A 20,608-nucleotide genomic window follows, 5' to 3' on the forward strand; every position below is an offset into this window, starting at 1 on the left:
TTCAATCTGTCGTGGTAACCAACCCTTCCCACCATCCCCGACTCTCCTGAGCATGCCTGGCAAAGATAGTTGAAGAATTTAGAAAATTCTGGAATAATAAAATTGAACAAGAACAGATTTTCTTTGTGTGTATATTTAATATTTAAGTTGACGTATCACTTGGTTATCACACTACACAATTCAAATATCCTTCAGCTTAAAAGCCGAAGGGACAGGTGGGAGAAAAGAAGGGCAGAACATGACTGTAGCAAAGAGAATGAGGAAAGAAAGGCCCAGAGAGAAAAGGGGACCGATCACAAGGATCAATCTAGAAGCCCCTCCCAGGGAGACGAATAATGGGAAAGTGGGGGCAGGGCAACAGAGGACGATGTAAGATATGGAAAAATAATCTATAACTTATCAAGGGTGCGTGAGGGGGGATGGGAGGAGAGGGAGGGGGAAGAAATGGGGAGCTGATATCAGGGGCTCAAGTGGGAAGAGAATTCTTTGAAAATGCTGACGGAGCCATGTGTGCAAATATGTGCTTGACACACTGGATGAATGTGTGATAAGAGATGTAAGAGCCCCCAATAAAAGTATTTTTTTTAAAAGAAAGAAAGAAAGGCCCAGAAACTGCTCAAGGACATATATCCTCATCACTTTTAGGCCCAGCCTGACACACTCAACCTGGCATTTCTCAGACTGACTCACTGCCACCGACTGGGTTCTCACTCCCAGCGACCCTGTCGGAGGAAGTAGAACTGCGTCTGTGGGCTTCCAAGGCTCTATGTCTTTATGGGAGGAGAAGGCCTCATTTTCCCCTTGTGAAATAATCTTCGTAGTGTCCTTTTCCTTTCAAATGAGTCCTGACCCCCAACGGACGCTGCAGTCCCGAAACCCTGTGTAGCTCCATTCGCAATGTTCTTCTCACCAGTCTGCGGGCAGACCCAGGCAGGACACAGGCGATTCCATCTCCTGCCTGGTTTCTGTCCTAGTCTTGAAGCTGCATCTTTCTAAATGGCTCTAAGTTTCCATAGTGACTGTGAAAGTCACAAAACTTGAGAGGTTTGTATTCGGGTGCAAGGACCCTGGGTTTTACTCTCTTTTTGTTGTTGTTGCAGCTAATTACCCATGTTTTTTAAAATTATTCTCCTCAGACTGAATTCGAAGGCCCTTCCTGGGGTCCTGGAGTCCTGGTGGCTTAGTGGTTACCCGTTTGGCTGCTAACTGCCAGGTCAGCAGTTTGAAACCACCGGTTGCTCCTCGGTGGAAATATAGGATGCTCTACTCCTGTAAACAGTTCAGTCTTGGAGACTCACAGTGTCATTTCTACAATTCTCCCCTGTCCTATAGGGTCACCGTGAGTCAGAATCAATTCCTGGGCAGTGAGTTTGACTTTGTTTTCCTGTGGTAGGTCCTGCAAATATTAACAAGGCAGCTATCAACCTAAAGGCTAGAGGTGCCAGTCTGTGCAGATACACCTGGAGAAGAACTTGACTGTCGATTATGGAAAAAATAGCCACTGGAAGCCATATGGAGCACCGCTTCATCTTGATACACATGGGTGTGCTAGCAGGTGGAACTGACTCCACAACAATGGGTTATGATGAGGAAGAGTCACAGGAATTAGAATTTGGTAAACACAATGCTCAAATGACTTTAATAGCAAATCAACATCATTTAATACATTAAATAAATCCTTCAAAGGTCAGCCAAATGCCTGCCATTCACAACCCCTTTCTTCCACTCCAGCTACTCATAACTCATCCAGCCTTAGCTGTCTATTCTCTGCACCTCTGATTCCCCGAATTCAAAATCTAGTTGTTCTGAGCACCCATCCTCAGACTTCGACAGGCTAGCTCATCTGCTTAGTGAGGTTAGGCTGAAGTGTTCATGCCTGATCCTGGTTGAAATCACCCACTCTCTGCAGCCCGACTAATTTGTATTTTAATAAGGAACTTTGGGATGCATACTCTTATTATCCTACATGAATAACTATTCAGGCTGACGGAGCTGCTATTTGGGAGCATCTAGCTCTCAATTTAAAATTCCAAAGTAGGTTGGTTTAAATATGGGACTCCCTTGGGAGGCATAGACCTAGCAGCCCAATTACTCTTTCCATCGGGAGCAGGTGTGTCCTTCGCAGGCTCTGACAGATTTGGGGTGGCAGGCCATTCAGGACAATGACTTTATATTTTCAGTGATGCTTCCATGGCTTATCCTGTCACTAGCTCATGGTGTCTGTACACGTGTCCTCTGTGATCTGGGCTGGGCATTCTCTTAAAGTCACAAAGGAGCATCTCTCCACCAAGGAGTTCCTGAATCTTTGGTCCATTGCTCCGGGAGCCTGGGCAGAGCAGTGAGAATGGGACCCAGAGTGGAAGGAATATTCCCGTTAACCATAGACGTCCTGGGAATTGACTTCCTGAATTTGTGCCAAACAAAGAAATAAAAACCAGGCTGAGTTGGTTAGAAATGCTGCCTAATGGAAAGCAGTTTCGTGGAAAGGGCCTGCCTGAGGGCAGTCTTCTACCTGGGTTTATGCCCTCAAAGAAAAGGGTCTTACTCTGGGGGCTGGGGAAAATGTCTACTGGTGTGATGGCTGAACCGTTGGCTGCTAATCAGAAGCTCTGTGATTCTAGCTCCTCAGCAGAAAAGACCCCGGCGATCTGTTTCTATAAATATTACTACCTAGGAAACCCTGTGGGGCAGTGCTACTCTGTCAAAAGGTCGCCACGAGTTGGGACTGACTTGATGGCATACAGCAATTGTATCCTTGGAAAGTCCCATCGCTTTTCTGTAAACAATCTCAAAGGTGTCTTCTAGTTCTAAAAGCCAATGTTTCTCTGTATTCCATTTATGCTCTGCCTGCAGGAGTGTGCGTACTACACTGCCGAATGTACTGCTTCTACCATTTATTAGCTACAACTCTCGATGCCTGTATCTTTATCAGAAACGTGACATCGAGTAGTCGTTATCCCGTAGAATCATGGTGAAAACGAAAGGAGTTAGTCTGTGTGCTTGGCACAGGTTAGGAGCTAGAGAAGTATACAGAAAAACAGAACCAAGCCACTTGTCATTGAATTGCTGTGACCCCGGGTGACCACATGTGTGTCCAAGTAGATGCGTTCCACATGGTTTCCTGTGAGCCATGGTATTGTTAATCACTTCATGTGCATGTGAACGTTGGACACTGAATACGGAGACGAAAGAAGAATCGATGCCCTTGAGTTATGGTGCTGAGGGAGAATACTGAAGGGACTGTGAACTGCCAAAAGAACAGACAAATCTATCTTTGAAACGTGCAGCCAGAGTGCTCCTTATAGGCAAGGATGGTGAGAGTGCGCCTGACATTTTTTGGACATGAGAGACCAGTGCCTGGAGAAGGTGGTGCTGTGCAAAGTAGAAGGGCGACATAACAAAGAGACCCTAAGAAAGGATTGAGGCAGTGGCTGCAACAATGGGCTCGAACAGAAGAACAATTGTGAGGTGGCGCCGGACCAGGCTGTGTTTTGTTCTGTTGGGCAGAGGGTCACTATGAGTTGGAACTGACTCGATGGCCCCTAACAACCACAACTTTGGGGAAGTAAGTCACCAGGCTACTGGAAATGATTCTGGGGATTCAAACTCGAAATTTTCAGTTAACAGCAGAGTGTGCTAAACATTTGTACCACCCGCGGTGCTCTCATATAAGATAAGGAACTACTATTGATATCATCATTTGTCTCACAAGGGACCAATCTTAATAGGTTGGTGGTAAATGTCTGAATTGTGAGACACTGTTAGGAATTTTCAGGGAGGAAAATTGAAAAGATGATTCTTCAAATGGTCACCTGTACATTCCAAGGGATTGTCTCCCTCATGATATTAAATTTGAATTCTGACTTCCCAGCAAGTAATCATAGGCATTAGGATTTAAATACCTCTAATAAATAGATTTACTTCATGCAGAAGGCCCCAGCTGGATAGATAAACACTCACCACAATCCCAGTGGAAGATCTGGGTAGACCAATTCTAAAGATGAGTTATTAGAAAGAAACGCTAATCCTATTTGTACATGATACTCTGCCAGTGCCCTGCTGTACTGTTTCTTATAGGATTCGGCTAAGAGATTTTATAGCTCTCTCCTTTCATTTCTTTCTTTCACTGTTTTAGTTATAGTACCTAAACTGGCTTAAATGTCTTAGAGCTGTTTTCTGCAGCCTGCATAAGATTGGTCTTCTTCTTATCTTCCATGTGGATCTTATGTCCCCTTTTTCTTATCTCACCTTTTCTCTGTATTAACTGATAAAAACATCAGTTAAGCTTAGGCGTTTGAAAATGTAAATGTAAAAATTGACATTCTGGGAAACCCACAGAGACAATGCTACTGCCCTATAGAGTTGTTAGGAATTAGAGTTGACTCAGCGGAAGTGAATGAGAGAAATCATTAGTGTACATATAGTAATGGAATTATCATTCTTAATTTCGACATTATCAGCACTAAGCTACGTAAAGAGCCCTGCTATCACAATGACTAAGCAGTGACTGGCAAATGAGAAGTTGGAGGCTGAAATCCAGCAGCAGCAGTATGAAAGACATGTTGATCTTTGTTTATAAATAACACAACCGAGAGAAACACTATAGGGACAGTTCTACTCTATCGCACAGGGTCATTCTAAGTGAAATATCAATTGGACAAAACAACAATAAAATGTAAGAAGTTGTGCATCAGCGTCATATCCTTACATCATACTGAATCAATTTTTATGCTACACAGATCATCTGAGAAACTAGCCTATATAAAGAAATATATAACATCAGGATCAAAGAGAAGCTCATTAACAACTTGCAATATGCAGATGACATAATCTTGCTTGTTGAAAGGATAGAAGACTTGAAGCTCTTGCTGAGGAAGAGGAGAGATGACAGCTTTCAGTATTTTACCTCAATGTAAAGAAAACAAAAATGCTCATATTGACTCAGCAAATAACATCATGATGCCCAGAAAGCAGACGGAAGTTGTCAAGTTGTCAAAGAGTTCATGTTCTAAGAATCCACAATCAACATCCATGGAGGGAGCAGTCAAGATTTCAAAGAGTGCAATAAGAAAAGGGGGGTTGTGTGGGAAGCCGGTCGAGCCATTAGGAGTTGTGATACGTTGTTTAATTTGTTGAAGGCATAAATGATGACCTGATATTTATATCCCCACTTAATTCACAATAGAATGTCTGAGAAAAAAAGAAATGAAATAATGTATGACATTTGGCAACTTTGCTGGAAGGCCTTTTTAAAGTATTAAAAAGCAAAAATGTTACCGTGAGGACTAAGGTGCATCTGCCCCAAGTCATGGACTTTTTAATGACTTCATATACTTAGAAAATATAGACCATAAGTAAGGGAGTCTGGAGAAAAGTTGATACATTTGAATTATGTTGTTGACAAAGAATACTGAATATACCACGGGCTGCCAGGCAAACAGACAAATCTGTCTTAGAAGAAACACAGAAAGTATGCTCCTCAGAAGGAAGGACGGCAAAACTTTGGGAATGCCACCGGAGGGACCAATAGGATGCATAAGGACATGATGCATTGCAGTGTAGAAGAGCAGAGGAAGACTCTCAACAAGATGTAACCACACAGTGGCTGTAACCATGGCTTCCAAGAAAAGATCGTGAGGATGGCAAAGACCAAGCAGAGTTTTGTTTCGTTCTCTTATACCCATGGCCACTGGGAGTCCAAATGGACTCAACAGTTCCTGATGCCAACAACAAGGACATGGTACATAGCAAGATTAGACTTATAAGTCCACGTCTGATGCCAACAACAAGGACATGGTACATAGCAAGATTAGATCTATAAATCCACGTCTGATGCCAACAACAAGGACATGGTACATAGCAAGATTAGATCTATAAATCCACCTCTGATGCCAACAGCAAGGACATGGTACATAGCAAGATTAGACTTATAACAGGGAATCTTTCAAATAATGAGCTTTTTACAATTAGAATGATGAAGTAAATCTCAATTACCTTGAAGAAGTTAAGTATACTTTATTGACTATGAAAGAACATAATGTTCTTAGATAAAATGATCTAAGTCAAATGATCTGTAAATTAGAATGCTTTATGGACGTAAACCATTATAGGAAGTATTTTTATTGCTTAAATCTAGTGTTTTAAAAATTGATGGGAAATTACAAATCACACACATATATTTGTTATTTGTTGGCAGAAGGGAAGGTATTACTTTATATTGGAGGTAGGCTTTTTGTAGGTAGGCTTTTAGGAGAATCTCAAACTATTTTGCTCACTTAGCCATTCTTTTTGGGCAAACATTCATGTGTTGATTCTCTTTGATCCTATTATTGGCTAGTCAGAATGATATACATAACCTTGCAAAGGATTTTTATGTCTTATTACTACTTCTCTTTTAATATTATAAATGGACTGAGCCCTATTGGAATAAGCAAAGAAGAAAAATATTTTCCACATGGTTATTAATACTTATATATATAAATTTTCACATATGTATTCACATGGAACAAAATGAAAACAATCTTGATGAACACATCTTAAAAACAATTGAACAAGCTCAAACTTCCAGTGTCTCTTTAGTCAAGACAGCCTTTATGTTTTTCAAAAGGAAATATGTATATCTTTAATGGAGATCAATAAGAATATTCCATGTCACATTTTAATTTATTAAATAAAATTTTCTAAATAGTTTTTAAAGCACGTTGGGTTGGTTTTGATGAAATAAAGTGACAAATGGCCCTTTCTGCTACACTCCGCAGCAGACATTTATTGACAACAATTGCCTGGATCTTGCAGTGTCAGGTCCAGGAGCAGATGGGATTTAGGTTCCTAATGCAGGATGTCCCTGCGGTAGACTGCTCGTTACACATGCCTTTCCTGGGGACAGTTTGGGCTGTTAGAACTGCACTTGAGAGGAGCCTGGTTACTGTTTCCATGAATATGATAAAATGGTGTTTATCCTCCATTGATCAATAGTGTCTTGTTTGAATGGATTGAGTCATTTAGAGACATACAAGGTAATGAAAACGATTAAGCAATTGTACCCAAAGTCCTACCCAGCTATCGAAAGGGATGGTAATATTCGGAAGGACAATTATTGAAACACATCTTTCACATCAACCTAGTCTGTGGTGAAATGAACACACCCCAAGAAAGATTACCTTCTGGACTTTTAACAAATATTTTCCCTCAGTGACTTCTCTAAAACAAAAGTATGCCCGTAAAAAGAAATAGAATAGGCTTCATATTTATGACTAAGCTAACTTCATACTTTAAAAAATAGTGTCTGGCTTTGGTTTTGGTTTGTTTGTTCCTGACAAAGAGGAGGTAAGGCGCCAGTCTGGACCCTGTGAGCAGTGTTTGGAGTAGTATATGAATAGGAAAATGGAAATGGAAAGATGGCATTACTTTACCATCTGTGCTCCCACTGTGCACCAGGAGCATGCTTGACACTTCGGCTTTGTAATCTCCTTTAATCCAAGAACTCTGCAAGGCAGATTTGACTTCCACTTCACAGGTGAAGACTCTGAGGCTCCAAGAAGTTAGACAACATGCCCAAGGTTATGAGCCCAGAGAGCCTTGACACAGAGCTGCCAAACCAGCACTGTCCGAAGGAAAGTCTGATGGCTTTTCCCTATGATTACGTTTAAAATGCTTAAAGACAAACAGAGACCTTTTAGATGCGAGATAACTAGACTATAAAGACACCTACATGTTAAGGCGATGATTTTGCTTGTTACTTGTGCTGGACATGGGCTACACTGATGATTTGCTCCTAAACTGTGCTCTGAGGAATGACAGTTCTGAGAGACGCTGATAGATGTTCCTGGAGAAGATGTTCTGTTGGGAAGTAAGCCTGGGAAACAAAACATTGCTAGATTCTTAACTATTTGCAATTGAATGAACACAGCCACACAAAGGACTACTCCCCTGCACATGTGAGCACAGTAACATGGCTGTCCAGCAGGACGCTGCAGTCAAAGGATCAGGCCATGGACCGTGGTCCTGCCACTTGCTAACTGGGGGATGGTGAGCCTGTTTGGTAGCCTATCTGTGTCTCAATTTCCTCCCTTGTATACTATTACAGTATTCGTGTCTACCTCATGGGTCGTCATGAAAATAACGTGATAATTCATGGACTGCTTTTAAACTGGACTTAGCCAAATAGTGTGCAATACATGCTCACTAAATGCCTGTTAGGGTTCTTCTTCTTCTTAGACAAAGCATTCACGCAGTATCAAAACCTGCCTAAACTCGTCTCTCTTGTCCAAGTGCATGTCCTCGGCCTCCTTGCCAAAGGAGCCACTCGTTGCAAGACACTTATCGACATCATTGAACGCAGTGCAGGAAATGTTGATGTTTAAAATGACATAAACCACCGCTATGTATTAGCACAATTGGAAATCAGAATGGAATGTCCAGTGTTTTCAGAAAACCTTGGGGGCGGGGCGGTGGGGGGGAAGCCCTCAAAAATGATTAAAGAATTAAAAAATAAACAAAATATACCAAGACTGACGAAATCCTGGAGACTGTGGCCCATGGTCTCTGTTCAGTCCCACGTTCAACCTACAAGCCAGCAATACAGAGACAGTCCTATACGGTGAGCAATAATGCAGGGAGGTACACACGCCTTAGAGCAACCAGCAATACAAAATCAAAAGGGCATCCTTTGCCTTTGGCTAACCCTCAGAAGGCAGGAAGGCATAGGAAAGAAGGATGCATGGAAATAGGGATGAACAGGAAAGAACTGGAAAGCGTACCTACAATGTGGGTCCTACCATCAGTGTCATGAAACTAAATGGGCACAGATTTTTTTAGTTGAAAACCAACTTGCTCTGTAACCCTTCCCTCAAATCACAATAAAAGGTTCAACATTTACAATGCACAGGACAGACCCTACAACCAAATTTTTTCCTGACACAATGTGTCAGTAGTGACAAGGTTAAGAATGCTAATTTTGAGGAAAAGAAAAATAAACTTAAAACCAAACAACCATAGGGCAGATTGACTTCATCACGTGGGGTCACAATGAGCTCAAACACACTGGACGGTACCTACAATAGCAATATACCATTTCACGATGTCTGCCCATAACAATATGTTTAGTTTTCTTGCTTTCCTTACACTTAATAAACAATAAGTTGGGCCAGCAAACTATGTGAGCGTAGTCTGAAATGGGCAGTCTTAATCTTATTCCAGAAAACATGGCACTGGCAATGCACCAGAGTTAATGTAGGAGAGGAAGACTCACTTTTAGTTCGACTGCATTTTACTTTCCCCACCTAATGCCACTGCTTGCTCAGCACACATACAGGAGGTTTCAAAGAGCCCATCTTTGAGGCTCCCAAATTCTAATTAGCCTCGAGTTTACCAATGCATGTTTTATAGAACACGAAACCTGTCTAGTGCCCAACTCATGTTGTATTCTGAACAAAACGTTAGCAAAGAAAGCTGTTTACCTTGGAACTCATCCTTCTAGATCTTACTTTCATCATCATGGAACAATGGCTTACAATCTGAGAGAATGGGTGATTTCTTGTGAAAAGAAGATATTCTTGTTAAGTGTCCTGATGGATTTCTTTCATTAAAATACCATTATAGTCTGCTTGTGAATTATCTTTATGAAGCAAACAAAATGATAATGTAAAAGCATATCTACTGCAACACAGTTAGCCAAACCACTCTGTAAGGAAAAGATCTCAGGGTTAACACACTCAAAACCAGTCATTTCCACACCTGTCTTAACTTAGTTTCTTTTCTCCCCACTTCCCTACCTCTCTTTCTTCCCTTTCAGCCCCTAGAATCGAATGCAAAAGCTTTAGGACAGATATATTTTTTAAGTTGGCAGAATAATGATAGAGAACGTAGCAAGTCTTCACAATGATGGTGCTTTTCAGGGGGCACGGTGGGATGGGGGTGCAGGAGAAAGGAGAGAGAGGAGAGAAATATTGAATATATGAAGTATAAAATATGGTAGGAATTATGATCCACACAGAGAAGTCAGAGTCTGCCTGCGAATGATAAGACCATTTCTCTCATTAATTACATGTTCTATTTCCTAGATCTAGGACAGGCAGGTAAAGACCGCTCTCCGTGCTGTCTGGCTAGAGCTAGATAAACTTCTCAAAACATCCGCGTCCCTCTTAAACCTGCCATGGTAAAACTAGCTGATAATAGCGTCAAACGTTTATTGAATCAAATTCATGACAATCCTCTCCTCTTGAGATGATCTGATCATTCCTTCTACTTAAGTTCCAAGTTACTTCATGAATATAAAGACCAAGCTGACAATTCCGTGGCTTAGGGTCTGTAATAGGAGAGCAAAGACTGCTGGCACTGCGTCCCCACGGCCACCACCATGCACAGGTTCATACAGTCAAAGTAGAAGAAGCAAAACGCATGGCCCGTACCTGAGTGATTTCAGAGATCCTCGCCCGGAAAAGGTGTCTTTGATTATGGCGAGTTCACCGTGCCACTCTGGTTATATTCTAATCATCATATCAAACTCCAAAGGTTCAGTGGCTTTAGGTTCGGTTTACAATTCCTGGGAGTTAAACTTTAACTCGCCCTGTCTTTTGCATCCACGTAGCCTTTGACCGGATAAATTAGGTCACTACAGCATAGACAGAGCCTACAAAATCACAGTTGTCATTTGTGTACAAAACTAAAACGAGGTTTGCAGCAAAAAGCCGTGGATAAACATACTATTTTGAAGCTGTTTTCCAGAGTTATGCATTTAAAAGGAACTCGTGGAGATTTGCCAAGCATTTTTCTTTATGTTTAACTCCTTTGCTTTCTGCTATGACAAAGAGCTATTAAATCAAAGGTAATTCAGGACAATATAAGGGGACTTCAAAAAGTTCATGGAAAACTAAAATGAAAGACAATGATATTTTTCCAAACTTTTTGAAGCCCCCCTCATATTCCTTTTTTCCATGTTACCCTTCTGATACTGTTAAAATATATGTCGTGAAATGTGGAGCTCTAGGTCAGGCATATAGGTAAATAGTAGCTTGCAAACCAAATATGCACAAAGCATTTATATAAGCAAGTAAGTAAGACCAGATCAGATAGTGAAAAAACATACTGCTTTTTCTACCAGCTGATCACTCCTATTTAAAGAAGGGGTCGCTGATTTGAAATTATAATACTCAGCTCTATCCTGGCCTTCTAGGCGAGCTGAGGGTACTGTTCCTTGCTTGAAATCCCAGTGTGGGGATGCTGTGTTCTCTTGAAAAAGAAAGAGATGATATTCTCAAAGCTATACATTCATTGGTAAGAGCTCCAGTCCATAGAGTAAACCCCTAGGGGTAATAAAGCTCTTTGAGAAAGTAACATGCAAAGTCCTCTAATGTGAAGAAATTTTGGCTTATGGGGTTACGGAGTTAGATGACCCTCCCACTGGGTTCCAATCCCAGTAAAAAGCATCTAATTTTCTAGGAGCCAACTATTAAGAGAAGCATTTTGGCTAGAGATCACACGACACGAGCCATGCTTCTATAATATAGATACAGAGAAAGAATAATCAAGTAGCCACCTCTGTGGATGTAAAACAGAAGACAAAACACCACAATGCTAGATTCCGCACTGTTGGCAAGATGGCGGGCAAGCTACCAGACTCTATAATAAAGACACAACGAACTGCATGAAGCAGAGACGGATGATCATCCTGGAACCCCGAGCTTCCGAGGAAAGGCTGAGAGAAGTGGATCAAATTCTGACTGGGAGAAGAACTGGAACAAACACAGATAAGCCGAACAGTGGATTTCAGCGGACCCGTCACGAAACAGCCTGATAGCCTACCCTCCTCTCCCAGGACCAAACAGCTGGCCACACTGGGGGCTGGCAACCAGCAAGGTGTGGTCTTCCCCTGGCTCCACACACCCGCTCAGCCACCAGAAGTGTGTCTTCCCTCCCCTTTACCTACCTGGTTGCTAGTGACACCCCCGTCCCCCTCACCAGAGGTCAGAGGTGTGCCCTTGTGGACCGAGCATCAGATGCAATCTCCCCTTGTGTTGGAGGCACCCTCCCTCACCCTCCTCTCCTCCTTGGGCCAGCAAGCAGAACGTGTCGTGGAGATGTTCCTCTGCCCCCAGCCAGCCAGTTGGCAGACAGGAACTACTTCTGGGGCCAGGTACCCTGCCCACGGCCACTCTATGAACTGGCAGGCACTCCTGGGACCATTTGACCTGACTCTAGCCCATTTCTGAGTCATTAGGAACTCCCTCTAGGACTAAGAATCCTATCCTCCAAACCCCGTGTCCTCCTCTACAGGGAGAGCACACCAACCCACTGTGGGTGGTCTGCCCTCTGCCGCTCCCTTGGCTGGCAGAAGCATCAGCCACATGTTTCAGAGACAAAAGGCAACCTCAGTCAGAACTTTGAAAAGCAAATCAGGCAAAAACCAAACAAACCAAAACATCGACAATATCTACCCAAAAGTTGAACTACTTAGGAATAAATCTAGCCAGAGAAGTAAAAGGTCTTTACGAAGAAAACGACAAACACTATGACAAGAAATGTATATAAATTAATGTATATCAGTAGACATATCTACAGGTCTACTGATATAAATTAATATTAACATTAATAAAATTAATATTAAGTTATATACGGATCTAAATTAATGTATTATATATCATGCTTATGTTTAGGAAGGGTTAAATTGTGAAAATATCAATACTATTCAAAATGATCTACAGATATATTGCAATCCTGATGCGGATTCCATCATTGTTCTTTAAAAATATAGAAGTACTCATCACCAATTTTATATACAAAGACAAGAGACCCTGGGTAAGCAAAGCACTATTGAAAAATAAAACCAAATATGTGGCCTTATACTTCCCGATGTTAAAACGTTCTATATAGCCACTGTACTCTCACCAGCCTGGTATAGGCACGATGACAGACACGCAGACCAATGGAACAGAATTGAGGACACAGAAGTTAATCCATGCACCCATGGACAGCTGAAGGCATTAAAGGGGGGAGAGTTACTTTCTTTAGCAAAACTGGATATCCGTTCGTGGAAAAAAGAAACAGAACCTCTGTCTCACATTGTGTAAGAAAACTAACTGAAGAAAGATCAAAGACTTAAATGTGAAAGTGAAAGTGATTAAAACCATAAATGAAACAAGAGGGACAAACTCAGGGTCCTACTACATGATGTCAATGCCGGCCCAAATCTAACTGAAAATAAATGAGAAGCAGAAGACGCACTAGATGACTGGGCCTTCCCAAAACTTAGACACTCGGGCATATTGAAACATTTCACCAAAAGAATAAAAACAACATCAACAGACTGGGAAATATTTCTGTCAATGACATTGGATAAGGAACTAATCTCTAAAATGTATAGAAAATTTCAACAGCTCAAAGCCAAGAATCAAATGATTACATTGAAAGTGGGCAGAGGACATGAACTGACAGCGTTAGGCTGTGTTGTCTAGAAAAACAAAACCAGTGACACTCATATTTGTTTGTTTGTTTGTATCAATCTAGTTTATTAACTGTCCAGATTTCACAAGGTTAGGAGGCAATTGAAAATACCATGGCTTAAGTCAGACACACCTTAGTATTAAAAGTGACTTTGCTTTTTAACATTTTAAAGACATCCTTTGCAGCCAAAACAACTTAAATCTAAGCTTGCTGCCAGTGAGTCGATGCGGACTGATAGCGACTCTGGACAGATTACAAGTGACCTGGTGGGCTTAGCTGTACCTCTCTGCAGGAGTAGGACTCCTATCCTTTTGCAGCAGATGTGTCCAATATAATAATTGTGTCATTTCTTGCCAACACCACCTGCCATTGCTGTTTATTAAGAATGTAAGTAAAGTGAAGTCCAGGCTCATTTCACTATTTTCTCTGGTATCCTTATATTGCCGATTGGCCCAGTTGTGGGGGTTTTGTTTCCTTTATGCGGAGTTGTAAGATAACTCGAGGGGTGTCGTTTTCATCTCCATCAGCAAGGGCTTCAAGTTCTCTTGGTTTTCTATTTTAACTCCACCCTCTTGGTTTTCAGGGACACCGATGGTATCACCTACATAATGCAGGTTGTAAATGAACTTCTTTCAATTCTCCTATCACATTCTTCTTTGTATAGACCCGCTCTTAGGTTGTTTGCTCAGCATACAGCTTTAAGCAGTAAGGAATATAGCCCTGGTGCACACCTTTCCTGATTTTAAAGTATGTCGTGTCCCTTGTACTATTTGAACAATTTCCTTATGTTCTGTTTACATGTTCGACATGAGAAAATTAAATATTTTAGAATTCTTGTTATTCATAATGATATCCAAAATTCATATAATCCCCACAATGCAATGCGTAGTCAATAAAACATAGCCATATTTCTAATGGTCTATGCGTTCATCCAAGATTCATCCTCTCTCTCTTAACATCAGCAATGATATCTCTAGCTCCACATCTTTTTCTTAGCTTGAATTTCTGGAAGTTCTTTTTTGCAATAATTATTGTTTTTTGTTATCTCCAGCAAAATGTGTTTGCATGCCATACTAATGATATTGTTAGATAATCTCTACATTCTACTGTATTATCTTTCTTTGAATGGGTAACACACATAGATCTCTTCTAGTTGGTTGTCCAGATAATTGTCCTCCAAATTCTTGGCATAGATGAGTGATTGCTTCCAGTATTTCATTAACTGAAACATTTTCATTTGTATTTTCTCAATTCCTGGCACTTTACTTTTCGCCAAGGCATATAAGGCAGCTTGAACCTTTTCCTTCAGTACCATCAGTTCTTGATCATGTGCTGCACCCTGAAATGGCTGGACTTCACACCAATTCTTACTGGCGCAATGCCATTCCCTATTCCTTCCATATTCCTCTGGAGATTTCCCTGTTGTTCAATACTTTGCTCACATAGAATCTTTCAATATTATAACTTGAGGGGTCAGTTGTTTATATAGTGCTTTTGCTTTGAGAAATACTGAATATGTTAGGGATAGAAAAAGAAAACGAGAGAGAGATTGAGAGAGAGAGAGAGATTTATAACAGGAAAATAGCTGGCACAATTTTACAAGTTAGTAAATTGTATCAGAGTTAACTTCCAAATCTGTAGACCACATGTTAATCTGGAAACTTCTACTGATGTGCGTACTTTTGGGAAATGAAGAAACCAAGATTGACGGAAGATCACAGGCTGATGGCTGTGGAGCAGGAGTAAGCCATGGTCAGTAGGCCAGGCTTGTAACAAGAGAAGCAAATAAATTCAAGGTCAGTAGGGCAGATGGCAGATCATATAGCAGGCCACGGATGGCTTTTGGGATCAGCAGGCAATATTGCAGATGTTAGCTCCCATCTAAGAACCAGAGCTCAATGGGCCAGATGCAGAATCCAGACCCAGAAAAAGCATGAAGCCTTCCACATGCCCTTTTATATAGGAAGTGGATCACACCCCAGAGCAAAATTTCTTCCATTGTATCTGGTGTGTGACTTTAGTAAACCGGTTGCATTCCACCCTAATCCTTTTAGTGCTGATGGCAGCTCAGAGCAGGTCTTATTATAGAGTTATTTATATTGAATTAGTGCACATTTTGCTCAGCCTTAACTGCCAAACCTGAGAATCTTAGTCCGGCTAAGTTGGCACACAAGACCTACCAGGCTGAGCATATTCCTCCTTAGGATTTTGTGATTCCAGTTCTTTCCATATTTCATTGTAATACCTTTTTTTGAAACTCAAGAATTTTATTATAATTCATATGTTATAAGAAACTATTTCCTTTACACTGTTAATGCCATATATATATATTTGATCTTGTATACAAAGTTGTATAGTAAAAGTTTGAGCTTCTCCACTCTAGCCCCAAGACCCACCCTGGCCAGGCCCAGCCTGTTTTGAGTCAGCAGAAAGCAGAAGTAGCGGATCTTCTGCAGCAGGGCGCGGGGCTACTCCTCTGGGGTGATGTTCTTGGCTCACCTTCTGGAGCAAGGAGCTCATGGAAGGATTGGCCTTGCTCAGGGTTTCCTAGCAGGGGAAGAATCCCAAGGCCAGGACATAGAGTGGAGCAGGGCCGTGATGTACAGGACACGACCAAGGATCTGGGTGCACACAAACAGCGCTTCCTGGGTCAGGTCCTGTCTTGCCCTTGGTGCCAAGGACCCATTGACTGTATCAACCTAACTGAGCCAGGAGGTTGGTCAGACAGTTACCCAGGAGCTTGAGCATGTGGCTCCAGCCATCGCGAGGAAGCCAATTATGACAGCTCAGGATGCAGAGAAACTGGAAGACTCTCAGGAAGAGGACGGAAAGTTGGAGCTCCTGGGCGAAGGGCTTCAGGTCGAGCAGGAGCACAAACTGGCTGTTCTGCAGGCTGTGTGGGATGTGGCAGAGCTGCTTCTTCAGCAGTCTCCTGGTCAGCTGGTAGAGGTACTGCCACTCTTGCCGGCTGCACCAAGGCATGACCTTCTTGCACCAGGGTCACCAGAAAACCCTTGCTGAACCAGCTGACCTCCTCCGGATTGCCCCCCTCCACCACCAGGAGGGTGATCTTCTGCGACCAGATGGCTGGGGAGGCCAGCAGCACTCCATCCAGGTCCGTTGTCCTGTGCCTGGCACAGACCCGCGAAAGAGTCTAGAGCTCAAAAAAGGTGATTGGCACCTCACACTTGAAGTAGCCCTTGAAGAAATGCTTGGGTCTCAGGCCCACGGTTCAATCCAGCTGCTACAGCTTCTGGTGGAGCCAGGACAGGGACTGGTCCAGGTGTGGTGGGGTGGTGGTGGTGGTGGTGTCCTTCCCGTCCAGAGGGAGGTGCCGATTCTCCATGGGGAGCTGCCAGTACTTGCTGAAGCAATCGAGGAGCTGGCACAGGCTGAAGATGTGGGGGAACGGGAAGCAGGTCTGCAGTCAGTACTCCTCCAGCCCCGAGTGGCCTGGAGAGTGTGGGTGAAGAGCTTCAGCCTGTGAGTAGAGACACCAGAAGGACTAGGAGAAGGTGTGGGGAGAAAGGGGACATCAATCACAAGGATCAATCTATAACCCCCTCCCAGGGGGACGAATAACGGAAAAGTGGGGGAGGGGCGATGGAGGATGATGTAAGATATGGGAAAAATAATCTATAATTTATCAAGGGTTCCTGAGGAAGGGCAAGCGGGGGAGGGAGAAGGAAGAAATGGGGAGCTGATATCAGGGGCTCAAGTGGGAAGACAATGCTTTGAAAATGATGATGGCAGCATATGTGCAAATGTGCTTGACACACTGGAGGAATGTGTGGATTGTGATAAGAGATGTAAGAGCCCCAATAAAAGCATTTTTTAAAAAAGATTAGAAAGTAATAATCTATAACTTACCAAAGGTTCATGAGGGAGGGCAAGTGGGGGAGGGAGGGGGAAGAAATGGGGAGCTGATATCAGGGGCTCAAGTGGGAAGACAATGCTTTGAAAATGATGATGGCAGCATATGTGCACATGTGCTTGACACACTGGATGAATGTATGGATTGTGATAAGAGATGTAAGAGCCCCCAATAAAAGTATTTTAAAAAAGAAAAGAAAGGCAAGAGGAACTCCTCCAGTCCCTCTGGCTCGAGCAGAGGGGATCCCTTGGGGCTTCACAGGACACACCAGGCAGCTCAGGAACTCCAAGAACAACTTTTCTTCCTTGGGGGTCGAGAACTTCCCCCAGATGGTTTCTTTAAGGCAGGCCACCACAAGGGTGAGCCTGAGGGTGGGGAAGGCACTGGGGATCTGAGCCATGAACTTGTGGGTGCCCAGGTGGAGGACAGCCGTACCCCACGCACATCTTCAGTGTGATTTCAGGGTGCAGAGTCAGCAGCCGGGCCACCGAGCCCATGGTGTTGGCCAGGCCCTGTTCCGAGGAGGCACACTGGGAGAGCTGGGTGAAAGTGGTGTTGAGACTGTCCTGGAAACCCTCCAGGGAGCCAGCAGCTTCGCTGAGAGGCCCTGCTGCCCAGGAGCGCATTCTTCTCTGGCGGTGAGAGGATCAAGTCAACCACCTGTTTGTCCTCTAAGACCTTATTCTGATTTGGCGGTGAGAGGCCGGTGTCACATTCCAAGGTCAAGTCAACCACTTGTTTGCCCTCTAGGATCTTATTACTATTATTATTTTAATCATTTTATTGGGGGCTCATACAACTCTTAGCACAATCCAGACATCCACCCATTGTGTCAAGCACATTTGTACATTTGTTACCCTCATCATTCTCAAAACATTGGCTTTCGACTCGAGCCCCTGGTATCAGCTCCTCATTTTTCCCCTCCCTCCCTTTCTCCCTGCCCCCTGGCAATTTATAACTCAGTAGTTTTTCATGTCTTACATTGACGGATGTCTCCTCTCATCCACTTTTCTGTTGTCTGTCCCCGAGGGAGGAGGTTATATGTACATCCTTGTAATTGGTTCCCCCTTTCTACCCCACGTTCCCTCCACCCTCCTGGTATCGCTACTCTCACCAATGGTCACTGAAGAGTTTATCTGTCCTGGATTCCCTGTGTTTCCAGTTTCTATCTGTACCAGTGTACACCCTCCGGTCTAGCTGGATTTGTAAGGTAAAATTGGGATCATGATAATAGTGGGGAGGAAGCATTTAAGAACTAGAGGAAAGTTGTATGTTTCATCGTTGCTACACTACACCCTGACTGGCTCGTCTCCTCCACGTGACCCTTCTGTAAGGGGATGTCCAGTTGCCTACAGATGGGCTTTGGGTCCCCAATCTGCACTCCCCTTCATTCACAATGATACGATTTTTTGCTCTTTAATGCCTGATACCTGATCCCATCAACACCTCGTGATCACACAGGCTGGTGTGCTTCTTCCATGTGGGCTTTGTTGCTTCTCAGCTAGATGGCCACTTGTTTACATTCAAGCCTTTAAGACCCCAGATGCTATATCTTTTAATAGGCAGGCACCATCAGCTTTCTTCACCACATTTTCTTATGCACCCATTTGTCTTCAGCAACCCTGTCAGTAAGGTGAGCATGATGGAATGCCAGTTTAATAGAACAGTGTTCTTACATTGAGGGAGTACTTGAGTGCAGGCCCAATGTCCATCTGCTACCTTAATAATAAACCTATAAATATATGCACGTAGATCTATTTTCCCATCCTCATATATAAATATATTTACAGTGGTTGTTGTTTTCTTTCTTTTGTTGCTTTGTTTTGCTCTGTCTTGTTTTTTGTACATATTATTATCTCTGCAAGTCTATCTAGATAAGATTGGCTGGATAAACAATCTGGAGGGGAAAACAACAGGACCAAAGGTTCCGGAGGCCCATGGGAGACAGGAGAGGAGGGCGAAAGGAAGTGGTGCTAACAAGCCCAGGGAGAAAGGAACAACAAGTGATCCAAAAACAGTGGTGAGGAGGGTGTAAGAGGCCTGGTAGGGCTTGATCAAGGGCATTGTAAGCGAGAGGAATCACTGAAACCCAAACCAAGGCTGAGCGTGATGGTGGGACAAGAGGAAAGTACAAGGAAATAGAGGGGAGAACTAGGAGGCAAAGGCATTTAAGACCTTATTCTGATCTGGCAGTGAGAGGTCCATGTCACATTCCAGGATCAAGTCAACCACTTGTTTGACCTGTGCCTTGCTGCAGGAACGCCCTGTCGGAGGTGATGACATCCATCACGGTTTCCAGCAGCTTTAGCACCAAGCCCGGGGCCTTGGAAGGGCTCCTGGTTGTTAATCAGGCAGGGGAGCCACTCATCTGAGTAGGCCCACTGCATCTTGGATGTTAAAGCATAGCACACTTCCTTCTTCTGCTCGATGATGGCCAGGGAGATCAAGGCCGCGATGTCTTTCTCTGGGCCCTGGCTCTTTAGCACCTGGCTGGTTTTCTGCAGGAAGTCCTGGACACAGTTGGCCAGCTCAGAGACCACCTGCCTCTCTTCCTTAGACAAGGTGGCGGTATCCAGGTGAGAGCTTCACGGTCTGCCTGAAGGAGGGCAGGCTCACGCCCAGGCGGTCGCGAATGCAGTTTGTCCCCTGGCGGCTGTTGAACAGGGCCTGCAACTCCTCCCCCCACCCAGGGAGCAGACCCTGCATGTATGGGAATCCCACCAAGGAGGTCTCTGTAGGGAGCCGGGGTCAGGGAGTTGAGGCTGACACCCTGCTCCGCCTTCTTCACTACCATCAAGGATCCTTGTCTTCCTTATCAGTGCAGGGATTTCTGGCATTCCTAGAAATTGACACTTGATTTGTATAAAAAAGAAATTTGTCTCAAGAAGGCATCCCAGCTCAGTACAACTGAAGTTCCTGGGTCTGATGCTAGCCGGAGCCCTCTTTAGACTCTGGTAGCTGCAGGTTGCAGGCTGATGACACAGAAAGGTGATGGGGGATGCAGGGAGGTCATAAGCTGGTAGCTTCAGAGTGGCATGGACCGAAGGTCAGTCATCTCAGGGTTAGGTGGCCCATCTGGGGTGGCTCCTGGGGATGAGCACAGAGTCCCAGCAAGCGGGAAGGAAAAGCGGTAGAGAGAGAGGAGGGACCCACCATGCCTCTCTTGTATCAAGGCTATACCTCCCAGGCGGCATCATCAGACTATGACCTGATTGACAGGTTGGACTCTCCCCCTACACAAGTTCAAGTTGATATAAAATCTAACTGTCACAATGACATTTCACCAAAGAGGCC

The 20,608-nt window shown here is 43.5% G+C and overlaps 1 protein-coding gene and 1 pseudogene across 1 annotated transcript in view; both read right to left on the minus strand.

Annotated features, from left to right (window-relative positions):
- A1CF (APOBEC1 complementation factor) overlaps positions 1-10,481 on the minus strand; it is a 92,626-nt gene extending 82,145 nt beyond the window's left edge. Inside the window, exon 1 of the mRNA XM_004701367.2 lies at positions 10,410-10,481. The gene's annotated coding sequence lies outside the window, so the exon portion shown is untranslated. The remainder of the gene's footprint in view (positions 1-10,409) is intronic.
- Positions 1-20,108, minus strand: part of LOC101645713 — a 40,855-nt pseudogene extending 20,747 nt beyond the window's left edge.
- Positions 20,109-20,608: the final 500 nt, after the last annotated feature.

The sequence above is a fragment of the Echinops telfairi genome, unplaced genomic scaffold (assembly GCF_000313985.2).
Source record: "Echinops telfairi isolate 266 unplaced genomic scaffold, ASM31398v2 ScPeMD7_70;HRSCAF=299, whole genome shotgun sequence".
In the NCBI taxonomy this organism is placed as follows: Eukaryota; Metazoa; Chordata; class Mammalia; order Afrosoricida; family Tenrecidae; genus Echinops; species Echinops telfairi.